The sequence below is a fragment of the Aptenodytes forsteri genome, unplaced genomic scaffold (genome assembly GCF_000699145.1).
Source record: "Aptenodytes forsteri isolate BGI_AS27 unplaced genomic scaffold, ASM69914v1 Scaffold121, whole genome shotgun sequence".
NCBI lineage: Eukaryota > Metazoa > Chordata > Aves > Sphenisciformes > Spheniscidae > Aptenodytes > Aptenodytes forsteri.
In genome coordinates, this window is record NW_008796219.1 from 107,655 (window position 1) to 132,171 (window position 24,517).

Here is a 24,517-nt window from a genome sequence, read left to right on the forward strand (position 1 = left end):
TCATATGCTATGGAATATCCCTTTGGTCAGTTGGGGTCAGCTGTCCTGGCTGTGTCCCCTCCCAACTTCTTGTGCACCCCCAGCCTACTCGCTGGTGGGGTGGTGTGAGAAGCAGAAAAGGCCTTGACTCTGTGTAAGCACTGCTCAGCAGTAACGAAAACATCCCTGTATTATCAACACTGCTTTCAGCACAAATCCAAAACAGCCCCATACCAGCTACGATGAAGAAAATTAACTCTACCCCAGCCAAAACCAGCACACCCCTTGAGCTCATGCCTTCTCAGTCCTGGTTACATGCAGCTCAGTCTCTTTTATCTCCTTCTCCCTGTTTTCCAACATTTCTTTGTCCCCAGTCCACTTTGATTTCACCCTCTTACTGCCTTTGGTGTTTCCCCCTAAACATGTCTTGCACATTCCCACAGTCCTTTGATCCTTGCCAGGCCTTTGAGTTTAACTTGCTTTGCTTGATTTAGTCAGGCAGCCTAATGAACTGGAGCCACCATAGGCATACCTGATATGCTCCTAGTCTCGAGGCCAAAATCAACCTAACAACCTGCCCTGTAAGTTACCCACCAAGGAGAAAACTAGCACAAAAATAGAAATTCTGCTGTAGATTCTGTATCAGCCATGAGCAGATGTCTACAAAAAGCTGAGAGGCTGACATAAGGATGCTATTCCTTATTTCCCTTCAGAAGACAGCATTAAAAGGCAGCTAAGAATGCACTTAACTTTTTCTTAATTTCACTTTCCATTTAAGCAATTGCTGCATTTCTTTCAAGGATAATATCTGATTGCTTTCCTACCCATTTACAATTTGAGCAATGGCAAACAGGAGGTAAGATGGCCCAATTAGAAGAATTTTGAATGAAAATGTGGTCCAGACAATGACAAAGTTTGTTCAAACAATCTAGAGAATTCATTTATGAATAACCTATTTTCTTAGGCATAATTTGTCTAAAAGAAATAGGATCAGCACTTCAGTTATAAATTCATATTTTAAAACATATTTTATGACTGTCTCTCACATCATAAAATACACCCATCATAAAAAAGCATAATACTTTTATGACCCAGTTCTATTGTGAAATAACCAGATTTTTTAATACACCTATATATTCTTTTCTATTATGTTAAATAGTGCACAACAATATCTACAGAAATTGAGGGCTGAAATAGGTTCTTAAAGAGCTGAGGTATGCATAATTTATCATCTGGCCTGGTAATAAAAAATGTAACTAGTGTATTCCAAAAGTTGAGTGGAAAGTGTGGGACAATTTCTACCTTCTTAGAACTGCATCCACTAAACAATCTATGGATGCCAAAGAACTGGGAGAGTGCACTCTCAGGCTGGAGGAGGGTTGTTTTCTAAGGCCCTGTAAACTCATGGAGCACTGCATGCAAAGCTATGTTCCCTCACGGTCGTATCCACAGTGCTGTGCAAGACAGGATAGACTGAAAAAACAGTAAATGCACAGCTGCCCACAGTTGCGGACTCTGAGGATGAAGGGGTGAAGTCTCCAAAAAGCCCAGCCTCCAGTGGGCTGAGGCTTTAAGTCTGTGTACTGAAGTGTAGCCAAAGGTTTGCTGTTTGTTCAGTGCACTGCCATAATAATACTAAAATTGCCACTGTGTACATAACCTTTCCCTAAAACCTTGTGGAGCAGTTTATGTTACAGCTTTATAACCATCCCTAACATTCAGAAAGAATAGTAATTCTACTAAAAAGTCATGCTTAATTTTTTCATTATATAAACCCAACATAATACATTTTTAAAAGTATTTTAATCAATAAAACATGTCCTCTGTATAAATGAAGAATACTCTGTAGCAAAGCTTTCTGGAAAGCAGCAGTTAGAAAATTTAGTAATATCTCTCCTCGACTTCTTTTAAGAATTGATGTATTCAAATAATAACACTCTGTAATAAATGAATAAGTTATTCCAGGATGAGACTGTGGAGAAAGTAGCGGGCATTTCCAATTCTTCTGACAAAATAAACAAACACTTGATATATTTTATTCTTTAAATCAATCACTTTATGTGAAAGACTGCTTAACAAAGTGTTTATCAATATATTGCAGATTTTGAAAATGAAGCTTCAAGAGGAGCATGACTTCCCAGCAATCACTCAGAAAGCTAGACCAGGATGAGAAACCAGCTCTCCTGTGCCCCAGTGTCATAGTCTACCCAATCATTAGTCTGCTACCACCATGTAAATCACAAGGAAAACACAAAAAATTTCCTTGTGGCACTCAGATGTACATTTTTCTAACAAAAAAATTAACATCCTAGTAGTGAATTTCATTAAAATAGGATATATTGGAATGAAAAATGCATAACTTTTTTCCTGAAGAAAGAGAGCCTATTTTAGGCACTTGCAGCACCTTTAGCCTTAAAGCACCTCAATATATACTTATTTGTGACATGCTCAGAAAGGAAAGAAATATTAGTCCAGGCTTAGAGATAAAGAACAATGACAAACAGAGATTGAGTGTTTCACCCAAGTTACACACAAAACAGATTAATCTTATTATTTAAGTAAACTGAAGTTATCGTATTTAGAGTTGTAATCTAATTGGAGTAAAAACTTTCTATAATGTCATTTAATTGTCTTCAGAACAACTTCAGGTTTTTAAACATTGTCTGTTAAGGCAGTATACCCCTTGTCAGCCAGTGATTCATTGTCATTTTTATTGGTCTTCAGAGCCAGTAACAAACTATATATACTTTGTATACATGTTTGCATCATGTATTTTTCCAGTGTTGTAGGCTCATACGGTATGAAAAATATATTTTACTTTAGCAGAACAGAAATAAATTGTATTGATTATTTTTAAAACTTGATACAGCGAAAGATAAATTTCTCATCAAAGTACCAAAAAGCCATCTGTGGGAGGGAAGAGTTGCTAACTAGCCTGTTAAATGTAGGAGATAATTCCTAATGAAAGAGTATTGTTTATGTATCTCTGAATTTAGCTAAGAGTGTGGATATCTCTCCACGTGCTGAAAAGATGCAGTAAGTAACCATAAATATTTCAAAAGCCTCATCCCCTTGCAAGATCTTAGGCATGACATGGAATAAAACATGTTAAATACTGCATGTGCTGATCTAAAATGACCAATCTGTAGCTTTTTTCCTTAGTAAAAAACATATTGTATTTGTACTCCTCTGATATTGAAGGGTTTTTTTTCCCATCGATGGCAGAGTCTAATTTTATTAAAATGGATTATTATAAATTACCTTACAAAACTGATTCTGCTATAAACGTATCTTTTTCACAATTATATTTTATCTTACCACCTTTACTGTGTTATTTACCTACTTCAGGCTCTCAGTTAATAAAAAATTTATTAATGTTTAGATGAAATCAGCTTGACATCCTCAGCCCATGTATCACTTGCCAGGTAAACTTCCAGCAGGCTTAATGCGTCAGAAAGCTTTTCCTAATTTGGAAATTATTGCAACATCAGCTCCAAAATTCTTAAAAGAACTTTGTATAAGGGTGGATCTGATTTAGCTTAACAGAAGCAGTGATGAACAATGTCTGCCTTTGAGATAAGGGACTGACTATAATGCAGATAAGTTAATTAATTAATAAGTTATGCATATCTGTAATGGCAAGGCTTCATCAGCCCTCAGGTCTCTTCCCTCAGTACCTTCTTCTAACCATGCTGCTAGCAACACCTAAATATGGGGTCAGATAATTTCAGCTATAGGACAGTAAAATCAGAATCTGTTTCTGAGGAGCGATTGACCCATCACATCTGGAATCTTGTCACTGCGGTAAGTATTTCTTGGAACTCATTAACAGTCTGAAATACAAATTGTCTATTGACGTTAACTTCATTAAAACATTACAGATTAAATAATAACAATATCTTAGAAAGTTTAACTGAGATATTACAATAAGGTATAATATTTATAAATAAATAACTAAAAGTATATAATGTCTGGAGGTAATAATCTTTCCACCATATGAAGGAATTCTAATCTACTGAGCCATATACTAAATAATGAATTATTTAGCCTTACTCTGACTTGAAAGAATCCATCCGCTCTGATGTTGTTTTCACACCCATTTTCTTTTATCATACTATCTTTCCAATATTTCTATAATAAGAACTATTTTTCACCAGGAATACTTTTTCACAGAAATATGATATATTTTTGCATTTGAAGCCAGCACAATCATATACAACAAGTAATCGTCAGTGCTCAGTTCTGCATTCTTTCTAGTAATCATATCTCTCTAGAGTCACTGAAATACTTGTCAACTGTGCTACTAAATTGGGTCATGTAATGTAAAAACATCAAAGATGGTCTTCGTATCCCCCAAAATAATTCCTAAGAAATTCAAATTATGTTTCTGTATAATTATAGCTTAAAAATACACACAAAATTATGTCATCTTTTTCTCTAGGATGCCTTCAGGGCTTTTCAATGATCTCTGGATCTTGAAGCTTCTGTAATTTATATGAAGAAGAAAAGCTGCAACACATTTCCTATAAAATGAACATAAAATCCCTTTCCTCTTTTTCACTGTTTCAGAGCAACTTATGAATTCAGAATTTAAAAGGACTATTGTTAACATATTAAAGTAATCTGACTCATAAGAATGTTCAAGATATATATTTCAGCATTTCTTCTGCAGATATAATTTAATTTCCCCTGACTTCCATGATTTTTCATAACTTCTTATTTTGTCAGTTTGTTTAAATATTATATAACTGATGTCACAATACTAAATAGCCACTTCAACTACAGTTGCATTACTGTCTGACAAAATGTAACTTTTTTTGCTTATATTTTTAATTTTTTTTCCAATTAAACAAAACATCCCTCCCAATGTATACTTTATTACATATATATCTTTAATCTTTCTTTCTTTGAAAAATAGCAGGGCATTAAAAAAAAAAAAAGTTTTTTTTCCTAGGAAAGTATAGCAATACAGAAATTAAGGGACATGCCTGGGCTATAGTATTAGTTCTCCAAATACATTTAGACAGATTTTCACACTCACTCAGGAAGTTAATTCACAAATGGCCTGATCTAATTCTCATTCAAATCAATAGCAGCCTTTAGTAGGCTTTGAGACTAGTCTATTTAATCTTTCTGCATCTCAGTCATACCCCTGTAAATGGAGGATCTCTCTTTTACTCACAGAAGTGATGTGAGGATGAATGTTTAATAATTTATGAAGAGTCAGACAGTGCTCAGATGTAGGTCGTAAAAGCAACCACACAACTCCATTCTATATCTATTACTGAAAATACCACACGAGGTCCAGCTCGCCTAAGTTTTGTGCCCTGGCTGGGGAAAAAGGAACGTCTCTTCGATGACCTTGAAAGACTCCTATCACCTTTCTTTGACAGGGCAGGAAACTCAGATGCGTTACGAGGACTGCTTCAAACGGGTGACTAAAGGGAAATTAAATACGTTAGGTGACATGGATCTCACACTGTCTCTCCAACCTTTCTAATTATCTGTATATACCTGAGACTTGAGCCAGACTCCCAAATATGCCTTCAGTTCAGCTAGCACTGTAGCATTATATCCACATATAGTCACTGGATGTGAAGCAGAAAAGGCTTTGTCTATAGCGATAAGCACTGCCAGGGACTATTCTCTGGCCCTGATGGCAAACTGTGCAGCAGAAATTTCATCCAGGTATCTAATCTCTCTCTCTGCAAATACAGGATGGTTTCATTCATACTACTTATTCGGGGTGGTTCCTGGCTTTGATATCCTTTAACTGTGGCTGGGTGTTATCTGGATGAGTATTAGCAGGCACAGGCCAAAACCACGCGAGGCACTGTGCCAACAGTTAAATGGTATTCTGGACTGAAGGGCAGTGCTCAAGGATGTGCCTTGCCCCTATGCAGTTTATTGGCATAGCTGCACCCAGACTGCCCACAAAACAACAGACTGAGCAATTTCTGGCCTCAAACTGGGTATTGTTAGAATTGCTAAGCCATGGGACAAAACTGATGTGCAGATTACAATTCTTCTCACAAAACTTCATTTTCTATGCTATTAATGTGTTCATGTTACAGTACAGACTCAGTACATCTAAGTGGTGACTTAGACTTTTTATTAAAGCTGCTAACACCACTCTTCTTATTATACAAGGATCTGCACTGGGCTTTTTATTGAAAACAAAGCACACTTTCTCATCCAGTGGTGTGAAAGTAGATTTTGATAAAAGTACAATCAAAAATTCAATGTTTAGCTAAGCAATCTACTAAAACTGTTAAAATAAAACTGCTGTTCAAAAAATACAATTTTAATTATATTCAGATTTACAGCTAACAGAGTAATTCAATGTAGAACTTTTCTGATAATATCTTCGCACTTTGATATGAGATGCAATTCTATACTAAAGACTGCTTTCATGAAATCCAGGTATTCCACAGTGCTTATGGTCTGGCTAACATTTAAAACAGCTATGTATCTGTAGGTCTGTATCTTCATATATTTGTGTCTGGTTTATTTCATTGTTAGCTTTGCTGTTTATAAAGTTGCTTCTTTTTCAGGTACACTTGTGAACCTAGTAGCCAGAGTGAGACATCTACAAATACCACAATGCCAGAGTGAGAGATCTACAGATACCACAGTGGATCACTGTCATGGTTTAACCCCAGCTGGCAACTAAGCACCACTTGATAAAGAACGTTTTGTAGCTTTTTTATTCAAATAAAACAAGGGTAAGTAAGTTGATCAACAGTATACTTAAAAGTGACTAATTAAGCTGGCTGAACATAGGTACTAAGATTACAGAAATTATTTAATCATCATATGATTCAATGACTGAGATTATCATAATTACTAGAAGTTACTTCCAGAAAAGAACAACACTTATAGGAAAAGAAAAGAAAAGAAAAGAAAAAGCTGTTCAGATGACAAATTCAAACTTTGGATAAAAGACGTTTATCTTAAGTTTTTTTGGTTAAAAATAAAACAAAATATTTCAACACTAGTATGATGAAGTTGTGAAATTATGTAATCATATCTTCTATTTAGAAGAGGTTTTCTTTTTACATTTAAGTGGGCATGAGAACGTACCATTTCTCAAATAATAAAATGCAGTATTAGGTACATTTTTACAGCTTGAACTGCCAGAGTGAAAATGTGTGTTAGAAATGTTAATTACTTGCTTTATTGCTGTAATAGTCCCGCATATGTGTTTGTTTATGTCTTTCATTGATATATTGCCTTATTTCCTGAGGTCTTGAGCACCTGGAACCTATACTGATACCTGAAAATTAGGACTCTTCCCACTATAAAGAACGAAGAGCTATTTCTTTTAAAAATGGCCAGCATCTGATTAATATTATGTGGTTTCTTTTAAATCAGCAATATAGGTATCATTAGGGCTTTTTAGGGAATGAGTCAGATACTGATAATTGCAAAGTTAATTTAACTGTGAAATGGAGGTATCTTTGTGTGCCAGCAAATGTCCTCTAGTAGTCTATGGGCAATAACCTCAAATGGTATAAATCTGCATAAGTCTATTGAATTGTGGATTTACACCATCAAAGATCCTAGTCCCATGTTAAACCTTGCTATTCTTCATAGTGCCTTTTACATAGATTAGTGAATTATAAAAATAGAGTTATCACAGAAATTTCCATCCCTTTGTTGCAACCTTAGTTTTTATTATAAATGACCAAGTCTTTCTCAGACAAAAAGGAAAACACAAAGAATTCAATAACATCTTTAGCCAAATCCTAACTCATATAAACCTGTTTCTGAAAGCCTTAAGGATTACAGAATTCTTATATCTAAGAGCTACAAATCTCATCCATGAAGGGAGCCATTCCTAAGAAAAGATTGCATAGAACATCTACCTTCCTCACAGACACTGAGTTTATAGAATAAGCAGGAAACTTTTCTAACAGCCCAAGGATGCATCTTGCACTGAGACTGGCACCAAAATACTCTGGTGTCAGTAATTCCTCTTTTAACTTACAATAAGGGAGCTGACATGGCTTATGCCCCATTTTGGAGTTTTTTTGCCCTTTACAAGTGGAGCTGATTTGTAATACTTTTCTTTGGAAGCCAAGTGTATCGGTTTTAATACAGCTTTCTATAGGACATTTTTCTTAGGTCCAGGATAGCATTGTGTAGAGAAAAAAAACTGGTAACTCAAAGACAAGGACATTTTCCTGTGATTGCAGGAAGACAGGTTTAAGCCTCTCTTCTTCTAATTCTTGCACTTTTTTATATTAACTCCTTCAGGAATTTTCCATTCAATTTGTTTTACTTTGTTCTGAAATTCTTTCCATGATAGAAAAAGCTCTTCTTCAGCTAATTTATAAGAGTATGAAGAAGTCATATAGTTACACTAAACTCAGATAACCAGGAGTACTAAATACAGTATGCCTTCTGGGAGCACTATGTCAAGTCAAATTTTAGGTAACTGCATGTCTTTCATGACCAAGGTTTCCATTACCAGTTATGGTAGTTCTGGATTTATTCAAATTTTCTGCTTTACAGGACACAGCAGAAATAATGCAAGGAATCTAGGCATTACTAAACTATTTAATAATAACTAAACTATTCTGGCTAGAAAACTGCTTTGCTCACCCTAGATTAGAGCCTGGATGTGACAACTATACATCAAATGTGGACAGTTAGAAGGCTAAGAGGATGTTGCACAAAAAAGACAAGCCAACAAGATAGTACAGATACTTTTTAAATCTTCTCTGGAGGAGCCTTTCTTTCTCCTTACTAACCAAAGAGGCAGACTGATTAAGTTATATCAGCCAACATCAAGCATATAGTACTTCTCTCTGATTGGTAATTTTGGTATACATTACTAGTCAAAAACATGCTGTGGAGTTTGTGTTTAGAAACTGGTTTATGTTTTGTCTTAGCTATGACCTGCTCTGTACCACTTTTATTTGATAAAATCAGACAGCAGTTTAATAAGCAGTTTAAATCCAGGTTTCCATGGATTATTTTATGTCTGATAAACCTGTGGTGAATTACAATTAATAAGTAATCTTGTATTAAGCTCCAATTTAAGTTTAATTTCTTAAATTTTTAAAAAATTTAAACATGTTGTTTATCATCTAAACAAATAAAATGTATATTATATCATTCTCAGTTTGATCCAATCTTAATTTACAAACTCATGAATTTACATATACCCTTCTGTAGTCTTGTAAATTGCTTATATTTTTGAAATAACCTGCCTTTTTTCTGCCTCACATTACTGTACTTTTAATAGTACTTTGCCCTGACTGACTGATAATTACTTGCATCATGAGACGACAAGTGAAGCTCATGGCATCTGAGCATATTGTCCTTGTACTGCTTCCTGCTTGTTGCACAGATTCCATAATATAGATGCAGCTCCTTGACATCATTAGTAGCTGTCTTCAATGATACAGAAATTCTAGGGCATGTGGTAGGGTTAAATTACCCTCAGTTAATAACCACTTTTAGGTTGTTTCTTTTTGTACATACACGCACTAACTGCTCCCTTAATGCATCATTTAAGCTCTCTGAACTGGCAATGCTCTGTTAATTTTCTTAATTCAGCCACTTCAAAAAAAATTATAAAAGTGGAAACAGTCTGAAGTCACCAGCAGTTTAGGGACTAGGTGATTTTGTGCAGTTTCCACAATCTATGTAAATGTTTTCTCCACTGGTTTAATAGAAACTCTTAGCTTATGCAACAGCTTAAAAAGGTTAACCACCATTACCCTCACTAAAACCATAAAGCTTTTTTCGCAATTTAGGATATTCGTTAGTTCATATTGTTTGAAGCCTGAGATACAGGTGGGTCAGTTCTCTATTGAGCGATCAAACAATACCATTTTCCCCAAGTTAGACATTAACCTTTTTCCTTTTTTAAACAAGCAATTTACTCACAGTCCCAGTAGCTACATGATGTTTTTTCCTTATGTTTTTTGCTAGGCTTTAATCACTCTCTATTTTACAAAGTTTTATAGGAGTCCATTTTATCATCAATGTTATGTTCTTTGCCATTGGCTTAACAATTGTATTATGAAAAAAAGAAATAATCAATTTTACTGAGTAAATGACATGTAACTTTTAACTAGAAATACATACTACTCGGCTAACAGTATTTTAGGTCTAAGAAATGGTGAAGTAATCATAGTAAAAGAATTTACAAATAATTTAAAGACATATTACCAACTTCTTTTACACCCAGCATATAAAGAACTTTATGTTTGCATATTTTTCAACAGTCCCTGAGCACAGTTCAGTTTTATAGATTCCAGACACCAAAACATGAGGCTTTGCAGCATATCTCTGGTCATTTCCCCTGTTTATACATTGTCTGCTTTACAGTGCAACATTTGACCATGTATAGTACAAAAAAAAAAAAAGAATTAATTCTTCTTTGCAGGAGGAAGATCCAGGTATTATTGTGAATGTATTGTGCATGTACCATACTTGTATTAGCTCAGCACTCACTAGTTAATAATCAAAAAAAGCAAGCTAAATGCTTGGCATATTAGAAAAGGAATGGAATAAAAAGCTAAAACCACCCTTACACTGCTGTAGTAAATCCAAGGCATACTCACCTTTTAACAACATGAGTACTTTGGAGTCCCATCTCAAAACCAGTAAGGTAGAACTGAAAGAGACACAGAACCAAGTATCAAGGTTTCCAAATGTAAAATGCCTGAAAAAATAGCATGTTTCAATCTGGAAAAGAAACAATAAACAGATGGCATGACATGTCTATCAAATCAAGAGTAGCATGGAAAAGATAAATCAAGGATTATTGCTGTTTTTCTCTTCCATGTAACAACTCAGGGGTTCAGTTGAATATTAGAACCTAGACTGTTTATTTCTGATATTGTGTGACAGGAGAACATATACCTTATCTGTCTGTAGTGAGAGATGCCACTCAGAGGTCATTAACACCCTTTGTTCACTTTCTGATATGTAGTGAAATTACCATCACAAAACTCTGCAGTTGGCTGTAGTTCCAGGTGTACATACAGAAAGAGAGGTATTGGACTGCAAAAAAGAAGAATTTTAAATCAGAATGCTTAATGGTATTTCAGCGCAGATTATTTCAATTTGAAATTCCACATTTCTTTTTCTACCCCTTTGGGCTGCTGAACTGCTAAATTATACTCTGTAAATAATAGACCAAAGGTATTTTTTCAGTCTTCTAGGTAAGACCCTTCTCTGCACCCCTGCTTATTACTGCTCCATAATATTTAAGCTTTCTATAACTCAAAAAAACCCCAAACCAACCAACACTAAACTTCATAATAAAGCTCTACTTGTAAACCAAAGGACATTCAGAAGCTGTAAATAAATCAAAGTGAAAAAGTGGGGGATAATTAGAAATAGGAATGCTACTTGGACAATCTAACTTGAAAATAGGATATTCTACAGGAAAATAGTAAAGGGGCGTGGGTTGTTTTTTTTTTTATTTTTAGTGTCTCCGGTCATCTGTCTAAAGACACAACAATTTGCTCACTTTGGGTTTTATGGAACTGCTGTTGCAATGATCACAACCAATACAGCAGAATTATGCAGGTAACATTTTGTCTTAAGTGGCATTGTGGATCAGTGAACACACACTCATATAAAACTTCAAGGAAGGATAGACATTAGAATCACAAGTCATATGTCAAGAGACAAGAGGTGTAATAAAAGTTTTTTCCATTATAATTAGACAAATTTGTGAAGTAAAACTCCACTTCTGAAAAACCTCTGGATATAATTTCTACCATTACTACCTTAGCACTTAAAAGAAACTTAGAGAAACTTCAACTTAATAATTTGTTAAGCTTTATGTATATCATTGACATATCTATTTACGTTTCAGTAATCAAGACAGGAAAAGCCAGGGAGAATGTCTTCATCCCAAGTTGCGACACTATTTTCAGTGTCACTTTATGAAGCATGGTCTAATAGATACATACCTATCTGTGAACACAACCTTCAGTCTACATCTGTGCTTGGGTTTCCTCCAAGATCATAGAAAAGATACTCCAAACTATGGTAGTGTTAGGAAGTTTTGATTCTGGCAATCTGTGTTTTCATGAAATCCTCAGTTCTGGCTCTTATGTCAGTACTTAAAAAATAACTAATCCACCAACTGATCAAATAAATTCTAGCCAAAGTTGTATTAAAAACTCTGAAGTATAAAAAGAAAAAAAAATCAGAGATGCTTTATTAGAGTGCTACATGTCTTTTCAATATAGTGCAAATTCAGCAAACTGAAAACCTGTTGCTATAGGAGTTTGTTTAATCACTACTGAAACTCTAGATGCCAGGCCTAGATGTCATCCTACAGTAGCATTCTAGTTTGAAATACTCTGCAAAAGTTAATGCCATGTTGCAAAAAGGAACACCCATCCATGGACACTCAGGTGTAGTTCTGTCACTTGTTGGTCCAGCCCCTACCATGGCTTATGCCATTCAGTTCTTGTTTATGTTGTCCTGTCTGCCACAGCTCATGATGTTCGGTCACTTAGCTCTTGGTCAAGGCAAGGTTGTAATGTTCCTGTGATAATCACCTGGAGGCCATTCTCTATTAATTCTTAAGCCTTCCTTGCAGAGCTTACTAGAAAAATATTAACTTGCTTTCATCATAAACAAGTCATCATTTTCATAAATGATCATGCACTTGGCAATAAAAGCAAGTCAATGAAAGATCATCTGGTAACTGTCAGTGAGGCTAGATTGCAAGACCAATTTAATCAAATTGTAGTTGATGAGTATCTCCAGTTTAAGTTGCTTTGAATGCCTGTTTCCTACTTCTAGAAAACTAGTTGGATGAGTAAGGGAAATTTAACATTAGAAGTAGACAAGAAGATGATCAGACTGGCAACAGATTTTATTCTACTGCTATAAATAAATTGATATATCTTTTGAAGAACTTGTGATAGAAAACAGATTGACAACTTCATTGTTTTTATGTAAGATTACTGTTCCTGACAACCAGAAATGAAACTGTAAATTAAATAATTAATCTATTTTTAAGAACTTCTTAATTATATTTGCAAAACTGATCTTCCCAAAGCAAAAGAAAAAAAAAAAAGTGCTGGCTATCATTGTCAAATGTTTTTTCTATAAACTGAAAAAATCTGCGGCTGAAAAACTGACAGCTGAACAAACAAATAGGCACCATTATAAAATCACCAATTTTATTTATTTATTTTTAAATATATACAGAGTTATCCTGTTAAGAACTTTAATTATATTTGCAAAACTGATCTTCCCAAAGCAAAAGAAAAAAAAAAAAAGTGCTGGCTATCATTGTCACATGTTTTTTCTATAAACTGAAAAAATCTGCGGCTGAAAAACTGACAGCTGAACAAACAAATAGGCACCATTATAAAATCACCAATTTTATTTATTTATTTTTAAATATATACAGAGTTATCCTGATTGGTCACATGAGAGCTTCAGGGTTATTGCATGAAGCATTGCTGATACTATGATTCCATTGCAGCCATGGTTCATTGATGTCCAAGCAAACTTTTTCACTTGGATATTTTTTTTCTCTGATTTTTTTTTTCTCTGTTTGCATAGGTGTAGTTATTTGGGTAAATAGTTCTTATTTTTCTTTATTAAATACAAAATATTTTAGAGCTTTTAACTTTTAGCTGGGGTTCTATGAAAACAAGTTGTGTGATCATGCAGTCTCTGTTTCTATAATTTTCATTTTCTATCTCTTTTCTAACTACTTTAAATTATTGGTCAATTTCTGCTAAACTTAGCAGACGAATAATAAGAGATCTGCCCAATATACTATCTGATACAAAAGGTATGGAAATTCTTCACAGAGCTCTCCTAAAGACAATTGTTTCATCTCCAGCAGCTGAAAGAGAGGGTTCTTTAGGCTCACAAACTAGTCAAATGGCAGCAGATGTCTTGACAATAAGCGTATGCTTTTTCTTAGCTTGCAGGTCCTAGCAAAGTAAAGAGAGTTGGAAGTATTAAGATAAATAATGAAAAGGGCAATGGCAGGTTATTGCAGGTATTGATGTGGGGAAAAAAAAGAAGAGCAATTAGCTGAGATTATTATGGTTAAACCACTAGCTATAAAATACGGGCTTCACTTAGCCCTACTGTTCCTAAAACTACTTAGAATTTTGGACTTTTGCCTTTAGGTTAGCTGTAGAAATGTGGGAGATGGAATAATGGATTTAGACTAACTCTTATGAGGCAGAGTTGAACAAAATAAAATAAACATTTCATTTAAAAGCCCTATTTGTAAGCCTTGATTGAAAGTTCTTTACCTCACAGTGGCTGAGACAAGAATCAGGAACATATACCTACTACAAGGTTGCGAAGACCTTATCTTCCTTGTGAATTAACTGGTATTAAATCATCCACAGGAGAATTCCCTTATGGTCATATGAATGCAATAGGAATTTTAAGTATTAGAATAAAAATATAATGAGCAATTAAATATGGGTATGTTCAAGCAAAGAACATCCCACAGTTCACCCCAAGACAAGCATGTATTCACAACTTAATGAAAATCGAAAGTTGTGCAGTTCAGGCACAGTGTTCTATTTCACGTTTCTAGTTACGGCTAATCCTGCCTCTCTATATTTCTGTGATACTAAACATTATAATGCTGAAATATATGTTGTCATAAAATATGATACCAAAATCTGTTTTCAACTATAAACTGTTTGATAAATATGAATTAAAACAGTTTTCAAAACTCAGGACAATTAATAGAAGCATTTCCAATATCAAGCCAACAGTGTTTAATTCTTTGTAAATAATGAATGAAATTGAGAGGAAAATCAATGATAGGAAGATAGAAAAGATGGACTTTGAAAACAGAACGGTGACATTTTAATTTTATTAAACAAACAAACAAAAATTAATGAAGACTAAGTATAATATTCACTGAGCAACGATAAACTCCAAATAAATAGCTATGTATTTGAGAAAAACTTTAACTGTTGTAGATTAAGGTGGATATCCAGATAGACACAACTCCCACTCTGTCTAATGTACTTCTCCCCAGCCAGTCTCCCAACTTTAGCTGTTTTTTTCAATCTCACTTCCTCAATCCTCTACTTTGCAAGACCAGACAACAGGTTATTTTTTTTTCTGTATATGACCTAACTTTCAAAGTTTTTCTTGATTGAGTATATTAATTCACATTTCCTTTTTAACACCATTATCTGTGATAGTGATCCTTCTTATGATTCTGAAAAAACTGTTTTGAATTATTGTGATCATACTGTATTCCAGTATGATCATTTTCATGGATAAAAATGTTTATATATTTTTTTATAAATGTGTGTATAATGTAAATGTAAATAATTATCTTAAGAGAATGGAATAAAATCTATAAAATCATTAATGAAGTTAGTAATCTTCTAACTTCTAATTTATATTGAAAGAGAAAGAGAAATGCACATATGTACATATATGCATGTATATGTATGTAACAAATTTTATCCTAATAAAGCAAAAAATGTTCTTCAAAACATTTCTGAATTTTTTATTCTTATATAAGCCTTTTACATTGGGTATAAAACCTAGGATAGAATGTGCAGAAAAGTATGGCAAAAGCCACCCCAATATTCGTATATCAAAGATAACTTAAATTTTAATTTGGGGAGGGGTTCTGCTATTCACAGAATATGAAACTATAAATTTGATTTTAATCATTTTTACAGTAGTAACATTTTCAAGAATTTACATACTTATTTAAATTATATCTAAGTTTCAAAATAGCTTAATAAGTGAGTAGACTACAACATGATCTTCTCACTCTTTCCAGTACACTCTCCTTTTTCTACTTGACAGGAATTTTATTTTTTTTTTTTAATCTATCTGGTCTTTAAACCCACTGTGAAACAATTTGAATACGGAACTGTAACAGGGTATCCAACCAAACCTGCATCTGGGGTTGACTTTAAGCATAGACAAAATAAGGAGCTGTTTTGGACAACAAACAGAGGTGCTAACTGCATGACATGGAGTGAGAAAGAAATACACACAGACTAACAGATGGACCGTTTAACCCTTTAGCCACAGGTAAAGCAGCATTTCTTCATCACCACTGGCCCAGACAAACTGGGTCATGAAAGTTACTTTTCCTCACTAATAGGTAGCCATGACCCTGCTGCCTGCATGCTCAGAAAACTTCCCTCCTTCAGCCCTCCTCCCTGCTGCTAGAGCCGAAGGATCCAAGTAACAGAAAGGATACATGGGACACAGTCACAATTTTTTTCCCTCCCCACACTTCTACCAGCCATCTCAGCCAGTCCGGGTGTATTTGTAAGACTGAAGAAAGAGTTGACATATCTGGCAATTGCATGGGCTATGGAGATTGTCCTTTCTGAGAGTCCTAATCTACTTCTTAAAAAAACCCCACAAAACAAACAAACAAACAAAACCCCCGAAGTTTGTCTAACCTGCTAATTCAGCCCTAATTCTAGTTACATATTACATAAGGAAATAAAACAAAACAAAACAAAACAAAACAAAATTATGCCTTCAGGTATTGAAGCAATTTTCCTACCCATTGCTCCTTAATGTCACTCCACCTCATCTGTCCTTTCCTCCTCCCCACCTCTCATTACAACAGCCCCAATTACTGTCTGATACCAGGCAGTGCAAGAAATGCTGTGGGAGTGCTGGCAGGGCAGAAGGTACACCAGGGAGCCTCTCTGATGCCGAGGTTTAACAGCTGAGATTCCCTCATCTCTCTTGGCTCAGAGAATCAATATAGGTATCTCTGCTCATAGACATTGATTTGCATCAGACTTTCAGGTATTTATTTCCCTTTGAGACTTGTAGGTCTTTGAGAAACTTAAGAATTTTGACAATGGATCAGAAGTTTTTAGGCATAGATGTGGCAACAGATAGACTACATGATTTTGGTTTTTTTTTTGTTGCGGGTTTTTGGGTTTTGTTTTTCATTTTCATTGAAAGACTAGTATAATGTTATAACATTAAATCTCAGTCCCCAATTTCTGTTTTTATCTGTCATGCTTATGCTGCCACTAAAAAAAGAATCTTATGACAACGTATGTGTTGTCATTTGCCTGGGATGTACAGAACAATAGTCAATTCCAGAGCTGAAGATATCTCACTGGGGACATTATTGTGCCTTTTCCTATTTGAAACATTTAGAAATTGAGGGATCTAGTTTTAGATGTTCAGGACCTAAGCTGTTAGGTTTAAAAATGGTCAAAGACTACAATTTAAAGTCCATTCAGAAATCCATCTGTAGCTGGAAAACAGAGGGGCTGTTTACTTTTCCTGTGAAATTCATTACCTGAGAAGCTATTTTTTTGAACTAGATAGACCTTTGGACTTTTCTGAGAGACCAGCATCTTATAAAAAAGTTAGACCAACACGAAATGCATAATTTCTTAGCATTACTATTTCTTTGTCATGCATGTAAAATGTGTGTAAAACAGCTTAAAATGTAAAAAAATTCAATAAAGAAGATAATGTCCTAATCAAATTACATGAAACTGAGTACCACATAGAAAGGTAGCGTCAGTTTTAATGATGAAGTTGCTGATATTGTTTCATAGTGACAGCAATATAGTATTTTTGAGAGCTAACAGATGTATCTTTGATCAAAAGGAATGTGTATGGAGAAAAAAAACCTTTTTTTTATTTTTTACTTTAATGTGCTTTTTTATCAATGGGAAAAAAAAGTTTACTGGCTTTTTTTCAGTCACTGAATAATTCACACTCTAAAATTCTGAACTTACATACCTGCACTTCATTGTATTAATTAAAAAGAAAAGCATGTTTGAAGTATTCGTGGACTACTCTTTTCTAATAAACATTTTAAGAATGAACTAATATTTGCACTAGATTTTAAATACTAATGCTGATCTACAAATTTTATTAGCAGGAAGAACTGAATGTGTAGTGAGATGCTTTCCTCCATTGCTTTGAAAAGTCCTCAGTTTGACAATCCAGCAGAAACATTCTGTGACCAAAAAAAGTACTAAGCGATGTCTGTTATCTATCCCAATAAGAAGTAGTTTATTTTTTTAATATTGTATTGGGTTTGCATGGCAAGGTTTTGATAGTGGAGGGGCTACAGGGGTGGCTTCTCTGAGAAATGCCAGAAGCTTCTCCTATGTCCAATAGAGCCAATGCCAGCTGGCTCCAAGACAGACCCACTGCTGGCGAAATCTGAGCCAGTCAGCGACAGTGGTAGCGCCTCTGTGATAACATATTTAAGAAGGGAGAAAAACTGCTGTGCAACAACAGCCAGGAGAGAGGAGTGAGAATATGTGAGAGAAATGACTCTGCAGACACCAAGGTCAGTGAAGAAGGAGGGGGAGGAGGTGCTCCAGGCGCCGGAGCAGAGATTCCCCTGCAGCCCATGGTGGAGACCACGGTGAAGCAGGCTGTCCCCCTGCAGCCCATGGAGGTCCAAAATGGAGCAGATATGTACCTGCAGTCCATGGAGGATCCCACGTTGAAGCAGGTGGATGTGCCCAAAGGAGACTGTGACCCCGTGAAGACCCCATGCTGGAGTAGGCTTCTGGCAGGACCTGGGACCCTGTGGAGAGAAGCCCACGCTGGAGCAGTCTGTTCCTGAAGGACTGCACCCCATGGAAAGGACCACGCTGGAGCAGTTCATGAAGAACTGTAGCCCATGGGAAGGACTCACTGTTGGAGAAGTTCATGGAGGACTGTCTCCCGTGGGTGGGACCCCACGCTGGAGCAGGGGAAGAGTGTGAGGAGGAAGGAGCGGCAGAGACAACGTGTGATGAACTGACCACAACCCCCGTTCCCCGTTCCCAGCACTGCACGGAGGGAGGAGGTAGAGAATTCGAGAGTGAAGCTGAGCCTGGGAAGAAAGGAGGGGTGGTGGGAAGGCGTTTTAAGATTTGATTTTATTTCTCATTACCCTAGTCTGACTTTTGATTGGCAATAAATTAGATTAATTTTTCCAAGTCGAGTCTGTTTTGCCTGTGACGGTAATTGGTGAGTGATCTCCCTGTCCTTACTTATCTCGACGATCCTTTCATCATATTATTCTCCCCGTCCAGCTGAGGTGGGAGAGTGATAGAATGGCTTTGGTGGGCACCTGACATCCAGCCAAGGTCAACCCACCACAAATATATTATACTAGCGTCCAAATTTTCTATTTTCTATTAGCAGAAAAAGAACTTTGGACAGAAATTAAATACTCAGACTTTCTAACCATTTAGAATTATAGCAATTGGATTAAATATTTTCTTCCCTTCCTAGAAAGATTAAAAATGATTTCACAACTAAATGTTAAAAGTTTTTTTGTTGTGTTTCATTGGAAACCATTACTAATGGTGGAACAGTGTGGATGCTTTTTCTGCCATGAAATAAAATTGCAGTTAAAGAGCACCAAACCAAGTATGTTTCATTTGTAAAACTTTTGGCATTTTCTTGTGTGAAAAACAGACTATTTCTTCATTTGTAAAACTTTTGGCATTTTCTTATGTGGAAGACAGACTATTTCTTATTTATAATATAAACCATACAAGATTCTATGCTAAAGTTAGAAGTATTATTTCAGGTCCATTAGTGCTAAGTTTCATTTTTCAAGGTCTCTCAGGGCAGCTAAAATAATAGCAAAAATTGAAGACATATGCTACTAATGAAGTCTGTTTCATAACCTCACAGCTATGTTCTTGCACCAGTTTGACAAAAACTAAATACTTCCTTTAAAAATAAAATATTGCTTACTAGTAAGCCTGAAAATTCTAACTGAGATTAGTCATATACCTACCAAAAAAAGGTAAAAGTAGAATTGTTTGCTGGTTTTCCCCAGTAAACACTCTTTTTAAAGACACCGAAAATTGACACATCTAAATAAACTTTTAATCCAAGTGAATTTTCATGTCAGCAATAATGACTGTAGTTTTAGAACAAAGTAGGCTGGAGTTCCGTTTAGCAACGTGTGCACTTTTGTCATAACAGGTGTTACAGTCTGACATAAAGTTTCCTGTTCTGAATTTTTATTAATATTATTTTGACAGTTTTTTGGTTTTAGACTGTAATTACAAGAAGCTGTTTTTTTTTCCTTTTTGTCTTTCCTCCATAAGTCAAAAATGATTCCAAGCTGTCACAGTATTTAGGTGGGGTGGCTGCAAGAACAAACCACACTAATCAGTGATCTATAATCTAAAATGTATTTATTAAACAGAATAGGTATAATATGTGATTATTGATGTTTATTGTAAGATTTCTGCTCTGTGGCACACACAAATCAGCCCCTCTTGCCCAGTTTAGAGCAGCACCACAGACCAGAGGAGCAGGACTCTCACTCCAGGGTCAACGTGCCAAGCCCTGGCCAGTGGCTGGGCTCCTATGCCACGCAGCTCCCCCTTGGGCTCAGCCTTCCCCATGGTGCCAGACACACCTGCACGTGTTCCCCTGTGCTCCTGCCTTTCAAATGTTTGTTGGTTTTTTTTAATATCAGCTCACTGGCTTAAGCCACCACTGGCATTACTAATTAGTGACCATCACTGGATTTCTATCACACTCTGGTCTCCTGCCTCAAATGTGTTAGAAAAGTCTGCAGTTTGTTTATTGTTTTGTTTTCCAGCTCATACCACGTTAATCTAGTCAGCTAGAGCTGCGCAGATCTAGTTGAAGTCTCATTTTTTTTGGGTGGTGCTTTTGGGTAGGCTTCATCTCATAACACTAGCACTGAAAGCTGTCGTATTCCTCACAGTTTGTGGAAACTGCGGAGCGTATTAGTTAGATGAGAAGCGTGATATGAAACCACCATCAGACAATCCTTTATCTGCACAACAAGGTCAAGTCTTTGTTCAGAGAGGCACAGTACTCAAAGAAGCTGGGAGTTCAACTGGTTTAATTAAACAAATACTAAAACCTTTTGTTAAAATTAATTCCAAGCTGGGCCTACGTACTGAGTTTTAAATCAATTTTAAATCATCTGGAGTCATCTGGATAAATAGGGTCTGAGTCTAGCTGTGCTGCTTCCACAGCATTCCCAGAGCTCAGATTACATTTGGAAACATGGTTCATGAGGATATTTATCATCTTTATTAATAAAAGGGTTTAGCCAACTTGTAAGGCAAACAAGTCCCTCAGCAATTTGAATAAAATACTGGTTATTAAGAGACAGGTAAATTCCTTTACTGTATTTAAAATATGGTTTCATCATTGCATAGTATCTAGTGGGATATTCCAAAATAAGACCAAGAAGAAATTAGAAGGCAATTTAATGTGCTCTTTTTAACTTCTGTCCAATCAGCACATTATTTTTGTTCATGGCTTACTGTCATCAGGTATCCCAGCTCTTATGTACATAGCCCCGCTACGCTGCTTATTGAATTAATAAAAAAACTTATCATAAACCTGGTCAAACAGCTCAATATCTCTCTATTTCTTATCTCTACCTTGAATAACCAAACCTGCAATTGTCATTCTCAGACTAGACAAGAAAATTTAATCAAAACTCTTACAGTGAAACATAGTTATGCATCTATTCAGCAATCCTTTTCACACTTCTATTTTTATTTCTGTTTGTGTCTTCTCTGAAAAAGGGTGCAAAAGTTTTTGGATCATGATGTCAGGAAAGTGGACATCATGAAGGAAATTCAAGGAGAACACAATTATTTAAGGAGTATAACTTCATTCTTGAACATGGGAGAAAGCAAAGAAGTAGAGCTCTCTGAAGTTTAATTAAGGAGTTATTTTGGCACAAGCAAGATAGCCCAATTACTAAGATTGAAAAATAGAGAGACACACTTTATGTTGATGCCCGGTAGCCTGGAAATCTATGAAAGACATAAATGTATTCCTGTCATTCTTTTTTTCTATAAGTGCATCACACTTAAGTGAAACTTCCAAATTGAAGGGGACATATATTATATATAAGAAGTAAAAATTTACTTCAACTCTATTTCCTGAAAGGCTAGCATTAAAGAAATAAGGTTTCACACGTTGGATTACGGACAGGTCTCCTTGCATTGCAATCATGTGAAAGGAGAAACATCTTCCAGAGTTTCAGAGTCAGAAAATGGATAGAGGACTCATTGCCATCAGTAAGACACTCTTCTGTAGTAACAGTGTTTCAGACAACTTCAGTACATTAATACTAAGTGATATGATAAAAATATTAATGAAGGTACCATGTTATCAAAAAATGTGTTATAGCAAAGAAAAATAGCATCAAATATAAATATTTTTGTGACTTATGTAATTTGGTATTTGGAAGCAATATTTATTTTTTCCTTTTCAAAACTAGATTCCTATTAAGATTATAGATTTGATGCATACCCCGTCATATTGGTAATTCTGAAGGGACATCAAAGAGGGGAATGTTAAATCTGATACCTTAATATTATGGTCATAATTCCATAATTAACCCTTTGATAGAAAATAGGTGAATTAAGGCAATAAAGATGTAGGAATGATACAAAATAGATTTTTAAACCCTGAAATTTGCATAAAATATTTTCAGATTTCTCAAGTGGCTGCTCTGCAGTCTTTAAATGACATCTGAACTCTAGTTCCTTATCAAAGAGATTTTAGGAAAAGGTTGGAGTAAAAGACAGCCAACTCCTCTAAAGCGAGATGCTAATTAAGCATAGTATTAATTATTTTGACAACAAGTGCAAAGATCATCTGATAATTGGCTCTAATTAGATCTTTAGTATCCCAAGAACATACTATAAATAAATGTATTAAATCAGAAAGGAAAAGTAAAATATATTGCACTTGGGAAAGAGTTTATGTCAGTATGAATGAAGATCAGGTGACATCTATGTAAAGGTCAGATATTTTTGAAATATTTAGAGAAGTAGCTACAGGGTCGGCTAAGGATGAAATCTTTAAATTGGATGAACAACTGAAAATTTTCAGTATGACTACTAGTAACCATAAGATTTTCTGCTATTTGACATTTCGAACTTTAGTATGTTTGTCTTCCTTTACAGAAACAATGGTTTTCCCCCAAATAAGTAGGTAACAAACAAACAGACAAACAAACAAATAATTCTTCCCCACTGCCAGCTCTTTATGTGGCCATCTTTTCAGTGGCTGTCTCAAGCTTTGTATTTCAGCAATTCTGGAGAAAGTAAGCACAGTTGTTTTCAGGGCAGTCTTCAAATTTCCTTGACCTTAAGTGATGTGGCATTCGATCAAGTTATGTTAAAGAAAGAGCATTGACTGTGCTGACAACTGATTTCTCACTTGTGATGGATGAAGACATCTATATATTAATTCTCTTAGATTTACAGTTGTTGTCCGAAACACTGACCATGATCTCTTTTTGAATCTGAACAGTTTCATATGAAGTGAAGGGATTGCCCAAGTGGGCTGTCCATATTTTTCTTTTGGTGGCCTTTGAGGATCACAAAACAATTGTTTATCATTTTTAGAGATCTTTCATCTAGATAAAGGCCATAGAAGCTTATGATGAGTGAGTGTTATGAAAACTGAAAAAAAATTACTGGGAAAATTTACTGAGAAAATTTAATACTAGCAAGCCAATGTAACTGGTGAAAATTGTTTTTAAAGAAATTAATTTTCAATGGACTTGGTGGAATAGAGATGGATAAAAAATTTAAACTTTCCTAAACATCAAAAGTGTTTCTTTCCAACCTGTGTAAAATGGTATCAGCATAAGCTTCTCCATTGCCCTAGCTATTTTTGATTTTTAACTAGGTTGTATTAACTACTCCTGTCTTACAAACACATGTGCAACTGAATACATTGCTGTTATTAAGCAGTTAATATAGATCTAAACATATCAGTGCCTTCTTTTTGAATATATCAGAGTAAGTTAATTGAAATATATTCTTATCCTTTTGATCTGTACTTTCCTACTTGGAGGTTCCATCATTTGCTACATGTTCCAAAGAAGAAAGCTACTTCGAATTAAACAATATTGATACTAATCCATCAAATACTGGTTTATGCAAGCTGTTCCCCAAGACATACTAGATACCAAAGGGCTTGCAGGTGCAGTTCACCTGAAAGTTTACAAGTTATTAAAGTTATAACCTTTGGTGTTCAAGGTGTTTATCTCTCTGTCCTTGCACTTACCTGCATTATTTGAGACTGGGTTAGTTACCCTTCATATTAATTCTCCCAGGATTCTCTTGAAGTAAGGGCAGACAATATAGGGACAAATCTTTGTCTAAGAAAGATTCTTGGAGATACCCAAAACCATATTCATTTTGGCTTAATCTGATTTAACAAAAGTTACAGGAGCAGTTACATTTTTAGCTGTGTTTAGGTACCTCAGAAGATAGGGCATAGATTATCAAGGAGTTCTGGCTACAAAACTCATGGTTTATGTTTTGAAAATATTCCATAGAATCATAGAATCATTAAGGTTGGAAAAGACCTCTAAGATCATCGAGTCCAACCGTCAATCCAACATCACCATGCCTACTAAAACATGTCCCTAAGCGCCTCATCTACACGTCTTTTAAATACCTCCAGGGATGGGGACTCCACCACTTCCCTGGGCAGCCTCTTCCAATGTTTCACCACTCTTTCAGTAAAGAAATTTTTCCTCACGTCCAATCTAAACCTCCCCTGC